This window comes from Pan paniscus, chromosome 19, assembly GCF_029289425.2.
Source record: "Pan paniscus chromosome 19, NHGRI_mPanPan1-v2.0_pri, whole genome shotgun sequence".
Lineage (NCBI taxonomy): Eukaryota > Metazoa > Chordata > Mammalia > Primates > Hominidae > Pan > Pan paniscus.
In genome coordinates this window covers 22,697,906-22,723,181 of record NC_073268.2, presented here as the reverse complement: position 1 = coordinate 22,723,181, position 25,276 = coordinate 22,697,906, and the positions used below count along the sequence as shown (strand labels likewise).

Sequence of the window (25,276 nt, the reverse complement as noted above, 5' to 3'; positions counted from 1 at the left end):
TGTTTATAGTTTTATCTTTAATACAGAAAAACATTTATTTACTTCATGCATTTTAATTAACTACTTTATGGATTTAGGTTTTAAAAGCACTAAAAAGTACTATGTGATTTTTTAAAATGTTTTGGTATTCCCCAAACTGGCTTAAAATAAAATTCTGTTATAGCAATTTCACTATAATAAATTACAATGCACAATCCAAGTTAAGATAGATTTTTTATTTTTTATTTTTATTTATTTATTTTTGAGACAGGGTCTCACTCTGTCACCCAGGCTGGAGTGCAGTGGTGCAATCTCAGCTCACTGTAACCTCTGCCTCCTGGGCTCAAGCCATCCTCCCACCTCAGGCTCCCAAGTAGCTGGGACTACAGGCACACACCACCACGTCTAGCTAATTTTTGTATTTTTATAGAGATGAGGTTTCACCATGTTGCCCAGGATACTTTTGAACCCCTGGGCTCAAGCGATGAGCCCACCTCAGCCTTCCAAAGTGCTGGGATTAAAGGCATGGGCCACCATGCCCAGCCAGATTTTTTTCTAATATAAAAATAAAGATGGGATCTCATTATGTTGTCCAGGCTAGTCTCGAACTCCCAGCCTCAAGCAATCCTTCCCCCTCGGCCTCCCAAAGTGCTAGGATTACAGGTGTGAGTCATCTCACCTGGCCTAAAATAGATTTTTACTTAATTAAATTTTACATGAAATAAGTAAGTCTACTGGGCTCAAAAATGTCTATTTTTAAGGTTGTAATTTTATTTAAATTCTCTTAAAGTATCAACTCATAATTTACTTTCATTCCTCTTCTTTAAACTCTGTCAAGTGTTAAAATTCTTTTATTTTTATTTTGAGACAGGGTCTTTCTCTGTCACCCAGGCTAGAGTACAGTGGAGCGATCACAGCTCACTGTATCCTCCACCTCCCAGGCTCAAGCAATCCTCCGACCTCAGCCTCCTGAGTAGCTGGACTATAGGCATACACCAGCACCCCGTGCTAATATTTTTATTTTTCGTAGAGATGGGGTCTTGCTATGTTGTCCATGCAGGAAAATTCTTTTAAACACTAATTCTAGTTACAAAGAAACTATTTAATGTAAATTTAATTAAGGCAGAACATAAATCTCTGGTATTAGGAATGACTTATACCCAAGAGAAAATATCTTTCACTAGAGATTTCCTTTACCAGATATTCCCAAATGAGTACCATAATAAACATTTAGAGAAGTCATTAAGTGTGACTAATGGAATTATAAGAAAAAGAAATCCATAGCCTAGCAGCCTTCATAGGTATCACCATGAAGGGGAAAAGCCAATGCAGAAAACATATTGAAATAATACAAAGTTCAGGGTTAAAACAAACTCAACCATTTTTTTCAAAACATCTTCAATATGAAATGAACAACTTAGCAGAGTGTGTGTATATATATATATGTATGTATGTATATATATATATATATAAAACCAAAAACAATTTTTTTTTTTTTTTAAGAGAGACAGGGTCTCTGTCCATTGCCCGGGCTTGGGAGTGCAATGGCACCATTATAGCTCACTGCAGCCTCCACTTCCCAGGTTCAAGCAATCCTTTCACCTCTCTCTCCCTAACAATTTATTATATTATATAACAATATAATTCTCCATAAGCTTCTGTGTAAAAATATACAGGCTACCACGAAGCACAGGAAATAACACAGTCCTGAAGTTCAAATTATTTAAACTCTAAAAATGTTAAATGAAATTATGATGATTTTAACATAGTTTGACAAAAGATGTCAAAAAACAGGATACTATACCAAAAAATTAACAAAAACATCACAAACTCTTTTTTCTGCTTCTAAAAAGAAAACACTGATAACAAAAAACAAATTCTATGTTCTAAGACTTATCAATACACACAGCCATTTTAAAGATAACTTTTTTTCCTGATTACAAAAGGATTCCCAGTATTATCATCTGTTTTTTTGTTTGTTTTTATTTGTTGTTTTTGAGACAAGGTCTCACTCTGTCACCCAGGACGAATGCAGTGGCTCAATCACAGCTCATTGCAGCCTCGAACTCCCAGGCTCAAGTGATCCTCCTACCTCATCTTCCCAAGTAGTTGAGACCACAGGCATGTGCCACCAGGCCCAGCTAATTTTTTAATTTTTTGTAGAGATAGGGTCTTGCTATGTTGCCCAGGCTGATCTTGAACTCCTGGACTCAAGTGATCCTCCCACCTCAGCCTCCCAAAGTGCTGGAAATATAGGCATGAGCCACTGTGCCCAGCCATAATCTGTTTATTATAGAAAAATGGAAAGATACTAGAAAGCGCGCACACACACACACACACACACACACACACACACACAGGGAACTCCACGACCCAGAAGAAATCTTTTTTCAGCGCCTGTTCTTTTTTCCGCGCCTGTTCTTTTTTCCAGGCACAATTGTATATGATTGTTTGTAATTTCATTTTTCATTTAGTAATATATAGTGAATTTTGTGTAGGTCATTAAATATTGTTTTATAACATAATTTAAATAGCTGGACAGTATTCTATTAGACAGCTATACACAGGTGTAATAAATGATTTAGTTTATTAAACCTCTAATGGAAATACCAAGATTTTTCCAATTTATTGCTATTTTAAGTAACACTCCTTTTGTACAAATCTTTTTTTTTAAATTTATTATTATACTTTAAGTTTTAGGGTACATGTGCACATTGTGCAGGTTAGTTACGTACGTATACATGTGCCATGCTGGTGTGCTGCACCCACTAACTCGTCATCTGGCATTAGGTATATCTCCCAATGCTATCCCTCCCCCCTCCCCCCACCCCACAACAGTCCCCAGAGTGTGATGTTCCCCTTCCTGTGTCCATGTGTTCTCATTGTTCAATTCCCACCTATGAGTGAGAATATGCGGTGTTTGGTTTTTTGTTCTTGCGATAGTTTACTGAGAATGATGATTTCCAATTTCATCCATGTCCCTACAAAGGACATGAACTCATCATTTTTTATGGCTGCATAGTATTCCATGGTGTATATGTGCCACATTTTCTTAATCCAGTCTATCGTTGTTGGACATTTGGGTTGGTTCCAAGTCTTTGCTATTGTGAATAATGCCGCAATAAACATACGTGTGCATGTGTCTTTATAGCAGCATGATTTATAGTCCTTTGGGTATATACCCAGTAATGGGATGGCTGGGTCAAATGGTATTTCTAGTTCTAGATCCCTGAGGAATCGCCACACTGACTTCCACAATGGTTGAACTAGTTTACAGTCCCACCAACAGTGTAAAAGTGTTCCTATTTCTCCACATCCTCTCCAGCACCTGTTGTTTCCTGACTTTTTAATGATTGCCATTCTAACTGGTGTGAGATGGTATCTCATTGTGGTTTTGATTTGCATTTCTCTGATGGCCAGTGATGGTGAGCATTTTTTCATGTGTTTTTTGGCTGCATAAATGTCTTCTTTTGAGAAGTGTCTGTTCATGTCCTTCGCCCACTTTTTGATGGGGTTGTTTTTTTCTTGTAAATTTGTTTGAGTTCATTGTAGATTCTGGATATTAGCCCTTTGTCAGATGAGTAGGTTGCGAAAATTTTCTCCCATTTTGTAGGTTGCCTGTTCACTCTGATGGTAGTTTCTTTTGCTGTGCAGAAGCTCTTTAGTCTAATTAGATCCCATTTGTCAATTTTGTCTTTTGTTGCCATCACTTTTGGTGTTTTAGACATGAAGTCCTTGCCCATGCCTATTTGTACAAATCTTTAAACATATTTCAGATGTCCTAGAATGAAATTCATCTAAATGAAACTGCTAAGTCAAAGGGTATGTACTCTTCTTTTTTTTTTTTTTTTTTTTTTTTGAGACGAAGTCTCGCTCTATCACCAGGCTGGAGTGCAGTAGTGTGATCTCGGCTCACAGCAACCTCTGACTCCCTGCCTCAGCCTCCCGAGTAGCTGGGATTACAGGCACGTGCCACCATGCCCAGCTAATTTTTGTATTTTTAGTAGAGACGGGGTTTCACCATGTTGGCCGGGATGGTCTTGAACTCCTGACCTCGTGATCCACCTGCCTCAGCTTCCCAAAGTGCTGGGATTACAGGCATGAGCTCCCATGCCCAGCTTGAGTATGCACTCTTTTAAGCTCTCAATACATGTATCAAACTGCCATCCAAAAAAAGCACCCATTTACATTTCAACCAATGAGTATGAAAGTGCCAGTTTCCCACATTCCCAAGCAACACTGCTCTTATTTTTCAATATTTTTAGTCTTCATAAATCTGTTAACTGAAAAAACTTGTCATTTTTATTTGCATTTCTTGATTTCCAGTATGGGTGAACACTGTTTCATATGATTATCGGCTATTTGTAGTTCTTCTTTTGTTCATTTTCTATTATGGGAATCATCTTTTTCTTACTACTTATATAGATTACTTATATATTACGAATATTTACCCATAATGCTTTGTCATATATATTAGAAATATTTTTCTTATTTTGTCACTTAGCTTTGGTTTCTGGCATTTTTTGGCATAAAGAAGTTTTAAATATTTATGTATACATATAAAAAGACATATGTGTATCTATAAGATGTATCTTCTTTTATTAGTTATTAAAGCCACTTATATCCTGTTCAAATTTACCAATAAAACTGGAATGTAATGTTAAGTTCTGTGCAAACTAGACCTCTTCACATTTGGGTAATAAAAATTCAAAACTAGCCAGGCTCAGTGGCTCACACCTGCAGTCCCATCTACTCTGGAGGCTGAGGTGGGAGGATCACTTGAGCTCAGGACTTTGAGACCAGCCCGGGCAACACAGTGAGACCCCACTCTTTAAAAAATAATAATAATAAATTAAAATAATAAATAAAATTCAAAACCATAAATTTTGAGAATATCACATTTTTGGACAAAATTTTAAATGTGTGTCTAAAGTAATACGTTTTCTTACTTAAGGACCCATTCCTGGCACACTTCACTCATCCTGGGCAACAGAGCAAGACACTGTCTCAAAAAATAAAAAATAAAAAAAAACTCATTCCCTTAAAATTATATGCTTTTTGGCCCGGTGCAGTGACTCACTCCTGTAATCCCAATACTGTGGAAGGTTGAGGTGGGAGGTGTGGAGGTGGAGGTGGGAGGGATCACCTGGAGACATAGCAAGACCCCTGTCTCTATTTTTTTTTAACTATATGCATTTTTCTGGTATTGCAAAGTCAAGGGATCTTGCCTCATCACCAACTCAGCATGTGAATTGTAGCCATGACACTCAGGAAGCCAAATATTTTCTATTTTGTTTTGATACCTTCAACATGAGGAGAAAGGCCAATCTCTTCATACATTACAATGAAATTAGTATTTTTACTTGATATTTAAACTCACTGCAAGATAAACTCATTTGTAAAACATGACTACACTCAGAGTTTCCATATATGTAGTCAGGCACCACATAATGACGTTTCAGTCAATGACAGACCACATATATCACTGTGGTCCCATAAGATAATAAAACGTAGCTGAAAAATTCCTATCCTCTAGTGACGCTGTAGCCATCATAATGTTGTAATGCAATGCATGACTCACATGTTTGTGGCAATGCTGGTGTAAACAAACCCACTGCACTGCCAGTCATGTGAAAGTCTAGCACATACAATTGCGTGCAGTACATACTTGATAATGATAATAAATGCCTATGTTACTGGTTTATGTATTTACCATACTTTTTATCGTTATTTTAGAGTGTACTCCTTCTACTTATAAAAAAAAAGTTAACTGTAAAACAGCCTCAGGCAGGTCCTTCAGGAGGCATTGTTATCACAAGAGATGACAGCTCCATATGTGTTACTGCCCCTGAAGACCTTTCAGTGGAACAAGATGTGGAGGTGCAAGACAGTGATACTGATGACCCTGACCCTGTGTAGGCCTAGACTAATGTGTGTGTTTATGTCTTCACTTTTAAGAAAAAGTTTTTAAAGTTTTGAAAAATTAAAAATTTTTTTTAAAAAGTAAAAGAATAAAAACATAAAGAAAATATTGTTGCACAGCTGTACATGTTTATGTGTTAAGCTAAGTGTTACTACAAAAGAGTTTAAAAGTGTAAAAAAGTAAACAGTTGGCCGGGCACGGCGGCTCACACCTATAATCCGAGCACTTTGGGAGGTCGAAGTGGGTGGATCACCTGAGGTCAGAAGTTTGAGACCAGCCTGGCCAACATGGTGAAACCCTGTCTCTACTAAAAATACAAAAATTAGCCGGGCGTGGTGGCACACGCCTGTAATCCCAGCTATTCGGGAGGCTGAGGAAGGAGAATTGCTTGAACCGGGAGGTAGAGGTTGCAGTGATCCGAGATCATGCCACTGCACTCCAGCCTGGGCCACAAGAGCAAGACTCCATCTCAAAAAAAAAAAAAAAAAGTAAAAAGTGTACAAAGTAAAAGTATTACAGTAGGCTAAGGTTATTATTGAAGAAAGAAACAATTTTCAAAATACATTTAATGTAGCCTAACCAGGCAGTATTTTAAAAATCTACAGTAATGTACAGTAATGTCCTAGGCCTTCACATTCACTCACCATTCACCCACTGAGTTGCCCAGAGCAACCTCCAGTCCTGCAAGCTCCATTCTTGGTAAGTACCCTATATAGATGTACCATTTTTTATCCTTTATGCCATGTTTTTACTGTAACTTTTCTATATTTAGATATGTTTAGATACACAAATACTTACCCTTCTGTTACAATTGTCTACAGTACTCAATACAGTAACATGCTCCACAGGTTTGTAGTCTAGGAGCAATAGGCTTTATCATACAGCCTAGGTGTGCAGTAGGGCTTACCATCTACGTTTGTGTAAGTACCCTCTATGATGGTACCACAATGACAAAATCGCCTAATGCATTTCTTAGAACTTTGTCACCATGTATCATTAAGTGACAAACGACTATAGTTACGTAACAATAACCAAAGAAAAATACAAAAAGAGGGACTATTTACATTGTATCCTTACATATTAAACCTTCTATGCCTTTGGAATAAGAATCTAGTATCCAGTTCTCACTATACATAGCTTTCCCTCACTTTCTGTCAGAAATGAGATAGGAGTCCCACCTTCCTGGCATCAGAAACAGATCACCAATCCTGCAAACAAATTCACATGGTGAACTGTTTCATTTTTAAAGAGCTGTAGATTTCTGTAGATCTCTAATTTGCTACTTTTCCTAAACCTAAAAGATGACCAAAAGATTTTTAGAAACATTAAACAAAAAAAACAGAATTAGCATTATTTCTAACAGAACATTTTACCTATTTAAATATACTGTAGAATGAATGCTATATTACAAATCTGATGAATTCCAATTTTTAGTACTTTAAGAGATCAAGTGTTCAAGTTTCTTTTTATATAGGCTACAATGACATGTATGAATGTAGCTTAACATTTAGCCCAGGTTAGATTTTTTAAGATCCCACTCCTTCAAAAACAGTGACTTGCCACCAGCTATAGGCTCTGAATTTATTTAATTAATTTATTTTTTTGAGATGGAGTCTCGCTCTGTCTCCCAGGCTGGAGCACAGTAGCGCGATCTCGGCTCACTGTAACCTCTGCCTCCTGGGTTCAAGTGATTCTTCTGCCTCAGCCTCCTGAGTAGCTGGGATTACAGGCGTGCACCACCACACCTGGCTAATTTTTGTATTTTTAGTAGAGACAGGGTTTCACCATGTTGGCCAGGCTGGTCTCCAACTCCTGACCTCACGTGATCCGCTTGTCTCGGCCTCCCAAATTGTTAGGATTACAGGCGTGAGCCACTGGGCCCGACCTAGGCTCTGAATTTTAGACAACAAAAAATAGTTTCTCACAAACTTTTTAACTGACTCTCACCTAAAGGCTGGAAAACCCCAGTGAAGGCTTTTAAAACTCATCAGACATAGAAAAAAAGAAACAGCTTTAATTGTAGGATCTCACTGACACAAACATAAGGAAATTCTGAGTTATAGATACCTCACATTAAGCTTTTTCCACTGACATTGTAACTTCTGTCAACATTCAAAGAAAATTCAACCCTGGTCAAAGGTGACAGTTGACAATCCTGGAAGCTAACATCCTCTGTTTATTTGAACAAGTTTATACTCTGCACAGGGAATTGAAGTTCTTCTTGTCTGTGACTTGATCTCCCAAAGTTAAAGCACTACGCTTTAGGGTTGTGAATTCTGTTTCCAAGACTTAACTTCACAATCCACTCCCAAGGAAAAGTGCTGAGAGAAAGTAAGCATCATAAATGAAAAAAAAAAAAAAACTGAGACTATTTTCTAATGGCCTTTGCAGAGCTCTAGACATACAATAGTTCAGTTGCCTTAAAAATTCGCCCAAATAGGCTGGGCATGGTGGCTTACGCCTGTAATCCCAGCACTTCGGAAGGCCAAGGCAGGAGGATCACCTGAGGTCAGGAGTTCGAGACCAGCCTGGCCAACATGTCAAAACCCCGTCTCTACTAAAAATACAAAAATTAGCTGGGCATGGTGGCACATGCCTGTAGTCCTAGCTACTCCGGAGGCTGGGCAGGAGAATTTCTTGAACCCAGGAGACGGAGGTTGCAGTGAGCCAAGATCGCGCCACTGCATTCCAGCCTGGGTGACAGAGCGAGGCTCTGTCTCAAGAAATAATAATAATAAATTAGCCCAAATAAGTAAAATTCTTAAATCTGTCTCAGAAATCATGACTAATGCTCTAAAAAGCTTTAATGCAACAAGAATAGGACAGAAATCCCCTCAAAATAAAGTTGTAAATAAAATGAGTGGGATTGTTGAGTTCTCAGTACAGACGTGCATGTCAACACGAACCCACTACATTGGCACAAATGATCCCTTTGTTTGTAAACAGAGGCCAAGGAGACAGCTTATAGCTCTTCTTCTATGATGTATACGGTAATGCTAGGGGAAGAAGAATGAAAGACAACTTATAATAAAAATTAAGACTTTCTCTGCTTTAATATAATTTCCACCAGAAGTATATACTTTAATTGGAAAAATATTTATCACCATCTTCATCAACATTTTAAAAAATCCTAAACATATAAAAATATTTTCTATTCAAAAACCAACGAGACTCCATTTGGGAACACAAAGAAATACAAGCCTCAAAGAAACAAAATGTCTTATAACAAAGTGGCAGTGGCCAGCTCGCTTTTGCTGTACACTAGTTAGGGTTGCAGTCTCTGGAATCAGCCCCGCCAAGAACAGTAATGTGACCTTGGACAAATTACTTAACTTCTCTGTGGCCATTTCTTCATCTTCCATCTGGGAATAATACCCACTCCTCTGAGAATCACGAGTTAACACAAGGCCAGAGCTGAAAACAATGTCTGCCCAGCACACTGTCAGTGAACGGTAAGCATTAGGTAATATTTTTATTATCTTCACACTTGAAGGCATTGGAACATTTTCTCAAACTCTGGGTTTTGAACATAATTTGAAGGACTTGTTAATTGTCTGCTCACCTCTCGAAAGGTGGCATCATAATGATTAGATACATAATCAGAATATCTTCCCAGGTGAGCCATGGTAAGCAGAGCTCTAGCCCAGAATGATGAATAGTTATTTTTAATACAAATCATGGATGTGGCTGTTACTGGCAACTTCGGCCTGATTTCCCATATGCAAAGAAATCCCCTACCAGGGGAAAACAAGCAATGTTAGAAACCTGTTGGGTTTGTCCTGTTATCATTACAGGGTAAAGCCAAATTCACATTTAGTAGCCTGATGGGCATTAAAAATATTAGTCACCAAATTAATCCCAACAAATAACAATAATTGATTGGCTCATTGATGTATTTCCCCTTGTCTTCCCCAACCTTTCTCTAACTAGTCAGAAAGGAAAGTTTTCATATTTTCTGAGAATCTCATTACTGCTCTCAAACCATGCTCTATATCTTAGTATAATTTAAAAAATGAGTCAGCACAAGCACCTCAGAAAACTAGCATAGAATATGAAGCTACTTCTCTTCATATTAGAAAAGTACAAAAATTTTTAAAAAGGTTATTCAGGGTACCAAAGGTAATAGAAGAATACATGAAGAGTGAATGTTGCAGTAGATTTTGCAAGCTAGCTTCCAAAAGTAGGTAGAAAAAGATAAATGTTCTTCATCAATCAATCAATACAGGTATTCATCATCTCAGTGGTGTCATCCATGTGAAAATGGACATAGTTATTAAGAATAAACCTAAAGAAGAAACCATCTTGTATGTGACAAATTATAACTTCTCCTTTCTTGAATATTGGGGCAGCAGGGGAATAGGAAGTCAAGATACTCCAAGTATTAACTTCATTTGCAAATTGAATTGTACATAATTGTGCACCATGCTAATGCAATATTGCTTTTAGTAATGGGATCCAAATGAAAATTTAGAAGAGGTAAATTCCCCCTAAACTGCAAACACATCTGAATGTCAATTCAATTAGGAGTCTATTTAGTTATTACACTTCTTAGAATAAAGCGAGTTAAAGGCCAGGAAAAGAACACTTGTTTTAATCACTGAAACAATCTACACATATTTCTCAAGGCTCCACTTAACTCATCCTGCAACATTTATATTAAAAGTGACCTATCACTAAGTGATCCAGGAGAGTAAAGGAAGAGTTTTAAGGCTGAAGGTGATTCCTCCTGAGCTCTAATACCATACCCTAAATTTCACCTCGTTCTTAACTCTTTTCCATGACACTGTGTATGGCTTTTAAGCGAGTCCAGAAAAACGGCTATCATTACTACTTAATATAAACCATGGGGTTCTGTATCATGTAAACCCAGAGCAACTCCTCTTTGAAGCACCGACATTCAAGGCTCTACATAACATGTTTCAACTCTATCTTAGTGCTGTACATTTTCCAAGTACCTGCGAGGAAACAGATAGCAGCACCTCCATTTTTCTGTAAATTGTGCTTTTGTTGCTGTTCTAAGACTCCTTCCAAGGCTGTTAAACTTTGAAGAGAGTTGGGAAAAGACAAGAACATCTTGCCTTCCCGATTGGGTATTCAGGCTTCACTCAGTAAAGCTGTCACGAAGTAGCGCAAAGGGTCAGAGACAAACCACATGGCATCTGATGTTTGTCTGTATAAGTTTAAAATAAAAATGTGACACTACAAGAAGGTTAACATGCGGACCTAATTTTGAAAATACAAACAGGAAGCACCCCCACCCCAATATTACCATTTAAAAAAAAAGGAAACCAAACCTCAAAGATACCTTCCAAGGAAGTGATGGGTGTGACCCAAACTAACAAAAGTAATAAAATGTCATTTCAACTCTGAAACCATCAAAAGTGAGGGTCTCATTCAACCAACTAAAAATCTAACACCTGTAAATTGCTCTTCTCTTTTGATTAGTAAAAACAGCATAGATTTAGATGTGCAAAATCTTCTCCAAACTGACATAGGCTTTTCAGTAGCAGAGGATCATCATTAATAAAACACCCAATGTCAAGATTTTACTTCAAATAAGGCCACTATAATTAACAGTGAATACAATTTTAAAAAGTATTTATCACTCTGATGCTTAGAACTTAAATTTAAGTACAAAAACTGTCTGATCAATGGAAACTAGATTGTTAAGTTTGACTTTCTTATTCCCAGAAATAAGCATAAAACTGTTGTGTTTCCAACACTGCGGGGGAAAAAAAAAAAACTTCTGATTTTAGAAGAGTTCTATTCACAAAGCTCAGAATTAAAAACATTTTCTTCCTTTAAATACCACACGTTTGAGGACAGCGATAGTGCAGAGCTAACTTTGAAGCATTATTTTTATTAAGTTGCACAGTTAAAGTATTTTGATACTTTGATATTTTATAGTATCAAAATAAAAGGATATTCTTCTCAAGAGTCCAGTAACCTGGAATTGCCAGATAGCTTCTTAAAAGAATAAGTTTCAAATTATCAGAAAAATCATACAAACTAGGGTTATTTTGCTTCCTTTTGTAGGAATAATGCAGTAATCTGCACTCTTAACAGAAAGGGAAAAAATGTGTCACAGATAGAATGTCCAGAAATCTGAGAATAACTTTATGAGATACAGACATTTTTGTAGGGCACGAAAATAGTTAGGCTTCCTTCGATTCCACCTGTAACCTGCATCTAATCTTGAGCATGTTATTTACCTATCTATAACGTCTTCCTTTTACAATAAGACTACCTGTGTCACCTACCTACATAACAACAAGCCAAATAAACCACAACAAATGGATTCATAATATATAAGCCTAACAAAAATTACAGACAATTTGAATACTAACAATACTATGATTTGAAAAAACTCGACTTAAGTATCAAAAAGTAATAAATGGCAACTTTAGTCTTGATGTGGCTTTTACATATGTAAATGACATAAAAACAATCAAGAGAGGAAGAAAATGGAGATGAGATGAAAAGTCAGAGCAGGATAGGAAGTGTTGACCAAAATATTTATGTTGTAACACTCCAAACGATGATAGCACATTTTTCTCCTACTATCATACATACTATGAAGTACACAACTTAAATTTCTGAACACAGTCCATATTAATATCCCGTGGGCAAAAAATACAAGCACCAAAAAGGTGAGAACTGATGAGAAGGTGGGATAGTTTACTTAGTTGGGTATACAGCAAAGATTATTTTGTGCAGAGTTTAGCTTCAAGTTATGCAATAACCAAACTGCTGGTGATAGAAATCAACTTTTTTTTTCTGATGGTTTGCTTTACAAAAAAAAAAAAAAAAAACCTCTCCATTCCTTCCCTGTGTCTCAATCTGGAGCTTGAAATTTCATCTTCCAGAGGCTACAGTAGCAAACAAGTCATCTCCTAGATAACGCACTTACCTGACCCAAGGTGTGGACTTGTTTGAATTAAACGTAACAGATACCACAAATTGTCACATAGGAAGTTTTTCTTAAAATCAGCAGCCCCTTCTCTTATTTAGCCATGTCCATTCTAACAACTGTGATCTTCCATGAGATGGAAACTGGTACCCAAATGAATAAACAAAACAACCCAAAGCCTTAAAATAAAATCAATCAATAAGATTCTCCCCATTTGAAGTGATCAGAACCACTCCAATATTTACAGTGTTACAAAATGAAATTTTAAAACATGAAAGGCACACTCAATAAAATACATCCTCACCTAGGAACTCACAGGCAATGAACACAACGCAATATAACATAAGCAAATGGACAACAATAGAATGTTGGGGAGAGAGGCACAGTTCTATTACCTTAATTGAAAGATAACAAAACTATTTGAAATAATGTAGACCCAACAGCTGAAAGCTTATTATGGCCCAGGCGGCTATCCAACAGCTTTGGAAACCTAAGATCCAAGCAGACCATAAACACCACTTGAAGACTGAAAAAAATGACATAAGCCCAAGTATGATATTCAGTGTCACGCTGGCCCTTTCAAAGGGCATTCCCTGAGGACACTGCAGAGAAAATGTATGGAATTGTATCTAGGCAAAGATCTGTATACTGCATGATGCTTTGGGAAGAGCACGAATCTCAGAGTCCTTGAAGTTTCAATCCCTGGATACTCAACAAACAGCCATGTCACCTGAGCAGGCCACTTACTCCACCTATCTGGGCCTCAGTTTCCTCATTTGTACAATAAAAGAATGTGGCATCATCGCTGGGTTCCTTTCCAGCTCTAACATTCTTTGATCCACTTTTGGCACTATTTATTTGATACGAGGTATGGCGGGATCACAGGGACCAAGAAGAAAAGAACTGACTCTGGCTCTTTGGCAAAGAGAGAATCGGTATCTCTTTTAGCCTTTAAAATTCTTGTGCTTTTCATTAATCCCGTCTTTCTAAAAGCTGACACTTGGTTTTCTTCTTTGCCTTTTCCATCACTGCTGGCTACAAGTGTTTGCAACCGCCTCTTGCTCCGTGTGAGTTCTTTCCTCTTTGTTCACCCCGACCATCTTGCCAGATTCCTTTAGCCTCAGACCAGCTTTTGTGATACAACTCCCCTTCCGACTCTCCATATCTACCCCCCGACACCAGGAGCACTTTTAACCCTTTATCCCTGACTAGAAAGAAAAAGCACACTGCATCCCACGGCCACACGCACGAGCCCAGGCCTGGCGGGTCCTGATGTGGGATCCCGCCCCCCAGAGTCTTATCGAAACGTTCGTATTTGTTGTCTTGATTCCTTATAAGGCCCTGTTTCTTGAAGCTTTGCTAATACCCCCCACCGCACCAGGCACCCCCGCAGGCTCATCCCATCCCCGGAGTCCCGGGAACCTCTTTTGAAAGAAAGAAGTTAAAGCAAGGAAGACGGCTGGGGATATTCGGAATTGCAACGTGAAGGTGTGAGGCGGCTGACAGCAGCCCCCTGAGCTCCTAGGGGGTCGGCGCGGGGTCCCCACACACCCACTCGGCACACGCGCACGCAGCCTTTAAAGCGCACGCCCCCCGCGGCGTTCGCAAGTCCCCCTCGCGCACCCCGCATTGCCCTCAGCCTCCCCGGCAGCCAACCCGGACCCCCTCTCCCCGCGCGCGCCCCTCGCCCAGCGCGCAACCACCGCGGCCCGGGAGCGATGGCGGCGGCGCGGCCCTGACGGGCGGCTGAGCGGCTGGAGCGCGGGCCCCGCCCGGGCTGGCTCCCCGGCCTGGCTCCCCCGGCCCCGGGCCCAGGGCTCGCCCCGCAGCTCCTACCTCGCTCGGCCCCTCGGGCGCCCGCGGCTGCTCCGGCCCAGCTGTCTGGCTTGCCCGCCCGCCCGCTCGCTCCCTCCCTCGGCCGGGCCGCCGCGCGGAGTTGCCTGTGCTGGGTCCCCGCCCGGGGTGACGGCTCCGGCCGCCGACTCTCCTCCCGCCGGGGCCCGCGGGGGCGCGCGCGCCGCTCACGCGCGGAGGCCCAGGGACGCGCGCCGCTGGCAGCCCGCAGCGCGCCCCGCTTCCTGGTTCCGCCCGGCGCGCGCTCGCTAGCCCTCTGTCCTTCGCGCCCCCTCCGCGGCCGCCCTTGAACGACCCGGACCCCCTCGGCGCACCCGAGGTGGCGGCGCGCTCGGCGGGGCCGGTGCCGGCGCCGCGCGCACCCCCTTTCTGCGGCGGTGGGGTGTCTTCCCGGCTCGGCTCCCTAGCCGACCCCGCACCGCAAGCACATGCTGCTTTGTTTGGGTTGGGTCGACCACCACTAGCAGGGCTAGGGCGCACTGTCGTGGTCGTTTTGGTTGGCCCCCTCCGCGGCCTGCCCACCTCCCTCCCTGGGAGCCCAGGCCCGCGTTCCGGGTCCTCTCCCTCCGAGGCCGAGGTCAGAAGTCCACAGGGGCCCCGATCAATAATTATCCTGGGTTTGCCCCCGGGAGGGCGTCTCAGCCAGGGCTCCTGCCGCCTGCATGGGCACGGCAGGAGTTCACATTCGCCCAGGCCGAATTCACCTGTCCGTGTTCCAGGGTGAACCTACGGGGGACGGGGCGCCTGGGGCCGGTTCCCTTCCTGGGAAAATCTGGCTGGCTCCCACCAGTCAGAGCTGCGGGAGGGACTGCTCTCTCTAGAGAAGAAAGAATAAACAGGGTCATCTGTAGGATCCAGGGGAAGGGGGTCCCCCAGATCCTTTCCACGTGCTGAGGAGGGGGTTGCGGTTGTGGAAAGCCAGGCTGAGTCACCCACTCTCCTTTCCTCTGCTACGTCTATCTCCCGGAGCTGGCCAGCGGTTTCCCTGGCAACACTCCAAGGGCTAGCACTAAAGCAAGACATAGGAAAGCTCCAGAAGCCAAGCTGCAGGGGCCAAAAGAGAGAGAAGGACCCCTCCCGCCCCCACTCAGACACACAGAGCTCCCCTGTGTGTATGCAAAACGTTCATGTCCAGAGATGGCCCAGAGCTGCAAGTTCTCCCATAGTCCTCCCTGGGCAGCTCTTTCCAGCGGCCTTCTCTTCACTCCCAGAATGACACCAGCCACAAAGGTCTCCAGCTGGTCAAAAAAACCCTTCTCCGCTACCCAGGCCACTGCTCCAGTCCCATACTCTGGGCCAACACCTGGCACAGTGCTTTGCACAGAGTAGGTTCAGGGAGCTTGGAGGCCAGAGAAGGAAGCAGGAAGTAGGATGGATGCGCCAACCAACCCCGAGCTCTCTGGCAACCTCCCTGACAGTTACTGCCCATGATGTTTTGACACTCAGGTGCTCCATGTTCTCCATGTTCTCCATATTTCTCTTTTTTCTTTTCTTTTTTTCTTTTTTTTCTTTTTTTTTTTTTTGAGACAGAGTCTCTCTCTGTTGCCCAGGCTGGAGTGCAATGGTGCCGTCTCAGCTCACGGCAACCTCCACCTCCTGGGTTCAAGTGATTCTCCTTCCTCAGCCTCCTGAGTAGCTGGGATTACAGGCGCACACCACCACATCCGGCTAATTTTTGTATTTTTTTAGTAGAGATGGGGTTTCACCATGTTGGCCAGGCTGGTCTCGAACTCCTGACCTCGTAATCTGCCCGCCTCAGCCTCCCAAAGTGCTGGGATTACAGGCATCAGCCACCGCACCTGACCCATGTTTCTCTTTCTTGTGAGCTTTCATCCCTGCACACATGCTATTCCCTCTGCCTGGAATGTCCTGCCTTCTTGATGTCTGCCCTTCGGTGACATTTGCTTCAGGCAGCATGACCTCCCTCCTTGTTTCCCACCGCGTTATTCATGCCTCTATTACAGCACTTCTTGTGTTGAAGGACAATTTCATGTTTTCATGTTTCTGTCTCCATCCCCAAGGGCAGACACAATATGCTATTCACTTTTAAATCCTCCTACTCGTGTTCAAGCCCAGAACAGACACTCAATAAATATTTTTGGAACAAATCCTATGCTCTAGGAATGCAAATGGAGGTTACAAGGACTATGCAGTCATTAAGAGGACAGGGTCTAGCCCGGTGTGGCGACACACACCTGTGGTCCCAGCTACTGAGGAGGCTAAGGTGGGAGGATCACTTGAGCCTGGGAGGATCACTTGAGCCTGGGAGGTCAAGGGTGTGATGATTTTTTTTTTTTTTTTTTTGGAGACAGAGTCTCACAGAAAAAGGTCTCATGGTGTGGTGGCACAATCACAGCTCAAGGCAACCTCCTGGGCTCAAGCAATCCTCCTGCCTCAGCCTTATGAGTAACTGGGACCACAGACGTGCACCACTACTCCCAGATTAATTTTTTAAAATTATTTGTAGGCCGGGCACGGTGGCTCATGCCTGTAGTCCCAGCACTTTGGGAAGCCAAGGTGGGTGGATCACGAGGTCAGGTGTTCCAGACCAGCCTGGCCAATATGGTGAAACCCTGTCTCTACTAAAAATACAAAAATTAGCTGGACGTGGTGGTGCGCGCCTGTAGTCCCAGCTACTGGGGAGGCTGAGGCAGGAGAATTGCTTGAACCCGAGAGGCGGAGGTTGCAGTGAGCCGAGATCGCGAAACTGCACTCTAGCCTGGGGCGACAGAGTGAGACTCCATCTCAAAAAATTATATATATATTTGTAAAGACAGGGTCTCACTATATTGCCTGGGCTGTTCAAGAACTTATGGCTCAAGCAACCCTCCCTCCTCAGCCTCCCAAAGTGCTGGAATTACATTTGTGAGCCACTGTGCCCAGCCTGAAGCTGTAGTGAGCCATGATTGTGCCACTGCTCTCCAGCCTGGGCGACAGAGTGAGACCTGTCTCAAAAAAAAAAAAAAAAAAAGTACAGGTTCTCAAACCAGACTCTGTCAATTCCTTGAGCCGGGTAATCTTGAGTGTGTTTTCCTCTATCTTCTCGTTTGTAATGTGGTGATAGAGACAGTACCTACCTCATCGGGTTGCGGGAAATAAGTGTTTACTACATGTAAAGTGCTTCACTGTAAAGCACTGTATAGCGGTTAACTACTACTGTGGTGTTTAGTAGCAGCTAAGATGAATACTCCTCTTCCCAAGACCGGCGGTCTAGGACTCAAGCCAGCTGGTTTGTGGCAGCCACAGGGCGCTAGTTTAAATGTCCTAAAGGGGGCCGGGCGCGGTGGCTCACGCCTGTAATCCCAGCACTTTAGGAGGCCGAGGCGGGTGGATCACCTGAGATCGGGAGTTCGAGACCAGCCTAACCAACATGGAGAAACCCCGTCTTTACTAAAAATACAAAATTAGCTGGGCATGGTGGTGCCATTACAGGATTACATGCCTGTAATCCCAGCTACTTGGGAGGCTGAGGCAGGAGAATCACTTGAAACTGGGAGGCGGAGGTTGCGGTGAGCCAAGATCACACCATTGCACTCCAGCCTGGGCAGCAAGAGCGAAACTCCATCTCAGAAAAAAAAAAAAAAATGTCCTGAAGGGTGGGTGGGAATGCCTCTTGATTCTTGCAGCTCTAGGCACATCTCTGACTGATGGTCACCAGGCACCAAGCTAGACCTGGCTGGGTGTGTGTGCACAGATGCCGAGGACAGAATGTTCTGGGTCACTACCTCAGCAAAACAGAATGTTGTCATCCTGGGATGGGAAGGCCTGACACCTGCTTCTCTGCTTGACAGTTCTGATGGGGTGAGACCCTCTTCTTCTAGGCCTCGGGGACATATTCCCTTAAATTGAGGGGACACCAGACTTAAGACATGACAGAAAGAAAGAAACTGAACAGGAAGCTAGGATCCTGAAAGACCCCACAGTCCAACCCATAAGGAATGACCCAAGAAGGTACCTGGAGATGCAGCAATGTCCACTGGAGGGTCTCATCCCTTAGTGCACCAGCCTGACCCAGGAGAGAGGCTTGGGGGAAGAGCCTGGGGGTCTAGTCCACAGCCCTTGTCCATGCATGCCCCTGCTCCCATCCTACAGCCTCCTCCCTTCTCTCTCTCATAGATGAACACATGGCTTTCAGAGGGGGCAGCTTCCCTGCTTCACATCCTCCCTCACTCCTGCCCCAGAGATCATGAGGCCATTTTCTGGGAACGTCATTGAAGCCACAACCACGATCCCCTCTGGCCAGAAACCAGAGGCCTTCGTTATTGTGGCTTCCCTCCTGCATCCCAGGAGTCAGGCTGACCCTGGGCGACCACCGGCCACACATTTGCTAAGAAAGGGCACTGTGGGAATGTCCCTTTTTCCCTGTGGGGATGAATCCTTCCATAGGGGGATAGGTCAGTACAGGACCCTGGAGCCATGTGGAGAAGGTATAGGATGCTCAACAGAAAAGAAGGCGGGGATGCCAGATCTCCAAGGCCTCAGAATGGCGTGGCCTCGGTTTGGAATGGGCTCTGCAGTTTCGGAGGGCTCTGTCAGTGCCCCTGCTTACTTCTGCCAGAGCATTGGTGGTGAAAAGTTAGATATGGTTCTAAATCCCAGCTCTGCTAACTTACTAGCTGTTGGCCGGGCGCGGTGGCTCACACTTGTAATCCCAGCACTTTGGGAGGCCGAGGCGGGTGGGTCAGGAGGTCAGGCGATCGAGACCATCCTGGCTAACACGGTGAAACCCTGACTCTACTAAAAATACCAAAAATTAGCCTGGCGTGGTGGCGGGTGCCTGTAGTCCCAGCTACTCGGGAGGCTGAGCCAGGAGAATGGCATGAACCCAGGAGGCTGAGGTTGCAGTGAGCCGAAATCGCGCCACTGCACTCCAGCCTGGGCGACAGAGCAAGATTCCGTCTCAAAAAAAAAAACAAAAACAAACAAAAAAAAAACTAGCTGTGTGACTTTGGTCTAGGTACTTAATGTCTCTGAGGATCTCAGTTTCCCATCACGTGTAAATCATAGTTAGGAGGTAAAGTGTAATATATGTTTTAAATCCACAGAATCCTTCTGTGCATTTAAATGCGCAAAAGACCCTAGCAACTGTTGTTGCCCCTCCAGAAGGGCCCTGGGGGACAGGAAAGGGCAGAGACTAACTTTCCACCACATACCCTTTTGAATCTTTTGTTACAAAATACATATATCATGTGCAGATGCTCCCTATTAAAACATTAGTAAAATAGACAGTTTTTTTAAAGGAAAAAGGAGAGTATTTGTGAAGGCAACTAAGCACTGTGCCTGGCACTTGATAAAAAAGCATTTTCTCTCTTTCTTTCCCTCAGCCTAATCCCAGCCAGTGTGCTGGCCAGGAGAGAGCTGGTGCTTTGTCACATGGAGGGGAGGGGAGAGGACGGGAGCGATGGATGTGCAGGTGCATGGAGGACTCGCCACCTGGAGAGTATCACACACCTGCTCTCAGTCTTGCTCCTGTGTGCCTCACCAATCTGGGCTCCCTTCCAGCCAGAGCTAAAGGCTAAAGGGTGGGCTCTCTGGAAAGGCCAAGGATCCCCCGACCCCGCCTCTTGGGACAGGGTCACTGGGCTCTCTCCACCCAGAGTCCTGGGGGATGCAGCATTATCCAGGGAGGGTGGGGCGGACGCAGAGGAGGGAGCAGAGTGCCACTGCAGCCAGTATCTTGCTGGCTTGCCAGGCAGGTTAAGAACTCAAAATTCAGCCCAGCACCAGGCAAAGATGAGGCTGCTGCTGCCACTGTGCGTGGAAAAGCAGCTCAGTGGGACCAGAGCAGGCAGAGGTCAGGGCAGCAGGGGGAGAGTCTTCTAGGAACCATGGTGGGGGTGGTCAGTGAACAGGGGGCTGCCCTGAACCGTCAAAGCTCCGGAAGTTCTGTGCTGTTTTAGGGGCCTTCATTAATCCAACAGATATTTATGAAGGCTCTATTGTGGACAAGCAGTGGGACATAGCCCTTTAGGCAATGTGTTAGGGCCATAAGAAGGGGCCTGTAATACAGATGGGATTGAAGGGCAGAGGAAAAAACACCCAGCTCTACTGGCCAAGGCCTCTGAGCACCTACAATGCACCAGCCACTGTGACTGAGTCTTTTTTTTTTAGACAGAGTCTCGCTCTGTCACCCAGGCTGGAGTGCAGTGGTGCGATCTCATCTCACTGCCACCTCTGCCTCCCAGGTTCAAGTGATTCTCCTGCCTCAGCCTCCCAAATAGCTGGGATTACAGGCATCTGCCACCACACCTGGCTAATTTTTTTATTTTTAATAGAGACAAGGTTTCACCATGCTGAGTCTGTGCTGGCTTGGTCAGGCTGGCCTCAAACTCCTGACCTCAGGTGATCCACCTGCCTCAGCCTCCCAAAGTGCTAGGATTACAGGCTTGAGCCACCGCACCGGGCCTGTGACTGGGTCTTAACAGAAATCCCAGCAGTGGGTCTTGCTATTTCTTTACAAGTGAGGATGCTTAGATCCAAGAGGCAGACTCACTCACTCACTCAAGATCCTACAGCAGAGCCAGGGTCTGCACCAGGACCTTATGACTCCAAAGCCTTTGTGTTTTCCTCTAGGCCACACTAACCCTAGGAAAGATGAGGCCAATTTCACCAGGTGGCCAAGGGAGGAATGACATTCCAGGTAGATGGAATGAAAGGGGCTAGTGCTTGGAGTTGAGAGGTCAGCGTAAGGGGAAAAGCCTGGCCGAAGCACTTTTTTGAGGCTTGGAGCAAGGAAGATGTGGGTAGATCTGAGACTTAAGAAACGAAGAAACAATGAGAAACAGATTCTACAGAAAGGAACCCCCTCCAGTCATAACAAAGGAAAGTGGCAGAGTACTGGGAGGTGTCGTGGAAGATACTCAGCCCCCTCGCACACAACCCCCAGAGGGCTTGAGGTTGGGTACTGGGCTGGCCAAGGCACAAAAGATTTCTTGTTGGGCTGGAAGGAGGAGAAACTAGCTCAGCGGGAAGAGCGGCCTGATAGTCATCATGGATGAGGATGAGAAGCCAGGCTTGACCCAGGGCTGCCCAGGACAGTGCCAATTCCACTCAGCTGCCTGGCTCTGTGTGCCCTCTCTCCTCTCTCCAGGCTCCTGGGCCTGGCCCTGCAATGAGGGGGCTGCAAAGGGTGGGCTCCTCCTGCCCACCTGACTGGCTGGGAAATGTGAACCTGGCACAGACTCTGCATCCTCTTCTCTTCGTCCAGAAAGAAACCGGCCTACAAGCCTCTCCCCCAGGGCAGGCAGGCTGGGCAGCTGGGCAGAGGAAGCAGGACTCCTCTCCTACCCACCCTGTCCAGCCCCACACCCTTCCCCTCATGCTATTCCCAGAAACAGAGGACAGTCACTATGCCTCAGGCAGGATGGCCTTGTGTTCTCTTGGTGACTTCACTGTAAAGTGACTTCCCTGAAGAGTGGTGGATAGGGGACAGCGGCAGGAACGGGCTTCACCCAAGCTCCGGCAGCTCCTTCCCTTCCCCCAGATTTGCACAGAAGTCCTCACCCTGTGCATATAAACACACACCCTCCCTAGGTCCTGATCTGTCTTCTTGGACAAGAATGGGGGTGGCATTTCTATAGGGAGGTACCAGGGCCTGGCCTCAGAGGTGGGGTATACTCTGAGCATGGGCCCATGACCCCACTTCTAGAAGCCTTCTCCGGTGGGGGCTGGAGTGCAGGTAGGCTGTCCAAGCAGAGGCAAGGTGGGGGTGAAACAGGATGTTTAAGTGCTCCAGGGCTTCTCCCCTTTGCCGCAGGGTGAAAAGATACTTCCTAGAAAGCCTCCAGCTTTCTTGGGAAGGCCCTTCACCCCTACCCCACCTCCCCTCTGGCTCCCATGTAACAGGAACTCTCCTTGAAGAAGGGACTTGGAGCACAGGAAACAAAGGCATCTCTGTACCACCTCCCTCCACCCCCCAAGGAAGGTCAAGTCAAGGTGACCTCAATCTGTTCTCCCCAGGGTAGGGGCATGGGCAGACCTGATCGTCAAGGGCAAGGCAGAAAGGGGACCTGGGATAATTCTTTCTCTCTCCCTCTTTTTTTTTTTTTTTTCTTTTTGTGATGGAGTTTCGCTTTTGTTGCCCAGGCTGGAGTGCAACGGCGTGATCTCAGCTAACTGCAACCTCCACCTCCCTGGTTCAAGTGATTATCCTGCCTCAGCATCCTGAGTAGCTGGGATTATAGGCATGCACCACCACGCCCAGCTAATTTTTGGATTTTTAGTAGAGACGGGGTTTCACCATATTGGCCAGGCTGGTCTCGAACTCCTGACCTCAGGTGATGCACCCGCCTCAGCCTCCCAAAGTGCTGGGACTACAGGCGTGAGCCACCATGCCCGGCCCTTTGGGATAATTCTCTTAATCCATAAACTCAAACCCACCTTCATGTAAGTGTGCACAGAGCACACTGTCCCATTCAATAGAGCAGGGGTGTAGGCTGGGCGAGAATGGAGGTGCCATGCTCCGCACCGCAGAAAAATGGTGGGCTAGCCCAGCCCAGGGAGGCCTCTTCACTCTGCCGGTGTGTGCTGGGCTTGGGGAAGCTTAGAAAGGTTATACTGAGACCCTGCCCACAAGGCCCGGCAACTTGGATCCTGGTGCCATCTGTGCACTTACTGGCCAGACAGCTTTGGGCAGGTTTCTTTCATGGACTAATCAAAGGGTGTGATTCTGGCCCTGACTGCCTTCAAGGTTATTGAAAGGATCCGTTGAGTTGAAGAGCACAACCATGTCTGTACACAAATGTGCCTTGATGTAGTTCAGGATACGAATATAGTGTGCCAACTGAAGCCTAGGCTGCAGACTATTATTATTCCTAATAAAATATAGGAGGTCTTCTTTTGGAGAATATATTGCTTTTTATTCTTTTCTTTTCTTTTTTTTTTTTGAGACAGAGTCTGACTCTGTTGCCCAGGCTGGAGTACAGTGGTATGATCTCGGCTCACTGCAACCTCCGCCTCCTGTGTTCAAGAGATTCTTGTGCCTCAGCCTCCCGAGTAGCTGGGATTACAGGTGCGTGACACCACGCCCGGCTAATTGTTTTGTATTTTTAGTAGACACGAGGTTTCACCATGTTGGTCAGACTGGTCTCAAACTCCTGGCCTCAAGTGATCCTCCCACCTCAGCCTCCCAAAGTGCTGGGATTACAGGCGTGAGCCACTGCACCTAGCCTGGGGAATATATTTCTGTAAGATTTCTAAAATCCTTCCTCACTCCCCATCTAATACTGTGACTTGGATTTGGGGGTGAAGAGCAGTTAGGGGCAAGGAGGCCAGCCTCGGACCGCAGCTCAGTCAGACCCTTGACAGTTTCTGATCTTCCTGAACCCCCATCCCGTGGCCTCAGTTTTCTCCTCCACAGCCTGGTTCCCCAAAATCACCAGGGCACTTTGTGGTGGGAAATCACCCACACAAGGGGACAAACAAGGGGACTGAAAGCAAAAAGAAACCCCAAATTTGACATTTCTGGGTAGTTGTGTTATCTGGAGCCACGACTACAGTCACCTCTTCCCAACCCAACTCTGACACCCTTCCCTCTACTCCCTTGGGTGCCCTTTGCCCATCCTGGGAAAGTTCCATAGCTCCTCCTCCTCCCCACTGCATCTCAAAGGGAGAACAGGCACGAAGAAATGGAGAGAAACCCAGACAGAATCAGAGAACCAGATGGAGACCTAATGAGACAAGGGAGAGACACAGAGAGAATAAAAGCCAGAGTGGGGGCCGGGCATGGTAGCTGATGCCTGTAATTCCAGCACTTTGGGAGGCCGAGGCGGGTGGATCACCTGAGGTCGGGAGTTCGAGACCAGCCTGACCAACATGGAGAAACACCGCCTCTACTAAAAATACTAAATTAGAAATACAAAATTAGCCAGGAGTGGTGGCACATGCCTGTAATCCCAGCTACTCGGGAGGCTGAGGTAGGAGAATCGCTTGAACCTTGGAGGTGGAGGTTGCTGTGAGCCAAGATCACGCCATTGCACTCCAGTCTGGGCAACGAGAGTGAAACTCCATCTCAGAAAAAAAAAAAAAATCCCAGAGAGGGAAATGTGCAATGAAAGACACAGATATTCGGGGCCTTACAGTCAGAGACCAAATGAGGGATGGTCAACCAAGGGCACAGCCACTGGGCACAGGGTCAGGGTGGGAGGCACGGGAGGGCTCTGAAAACACAGCCACACACCCTTTTAGGCCCATCCTTCCCATTCTGTACTCTGGCACCTCAATGCCAGCTTTTTAGGACCTAGGACTACCCACATTAAAGCCAAGCCCGGCCCAACCAAGACAGATGTTTGGTGGGTGGGGCTGCCTGCTGGAGCAACAGGCCTCTGCAGGCTCTGGAGGAGAAGTCTAGAGAGGTGGCTGCCTGGAAGAGAGCAGGCAGGACCCCCTCTCTTAAGCAGGCACTCCCACCCCATCAGGTGCCCAGATGTCAGTGCATGGCAAGGGTGGCCCTCTGCCCTCCAGACCTGGGTGAGAGGACTTGAAAACCTGAGGAATCTGCTCCCATCAACTGACTTCCACACCTGCCTGAAGGGAACTGCTGGAGGGCACAGGTGCCAAGTGGGACCCACCCAAATGTGGCAATGGGTTTGTATCCAGCCACCGACAGGCTG

At 45.2% G+C, this 25,276-nt stretch overlaps 1 protein-coding gene across 5 annotated transcripts in view; it reads right to left on the bottom strand.

The window, feature by feature from the left end:
- The window catches only part of LOC100989105 (signal transducer and activator of transcription 5B), an 88,621-nt gene that overhangs the window by 61,578 nt on the left and 1,767 nt on the right, over positions 1-25,276 (bottom strand). For 2 of the 5 annotated variants that reach the window (XM_034941835.3, XM_063599038.1), the window contains exon 1: positions 14,649-14,805. The exons of 1 other annotated variant lie outside the window; for it this stretch is intronic. The gene's annotated coding sequence lies outside the window, so the exon portion shown is untranslated. Of the gene's footprint in view, positions 1-6,700; positions 6,873-14,648; positions 14,806-25,276 lie in introns of those variants that run through there. 2 more of the 5 variants (XM_055102060.2, XM_055102061.2) reach the window with 2 other exon arrangements.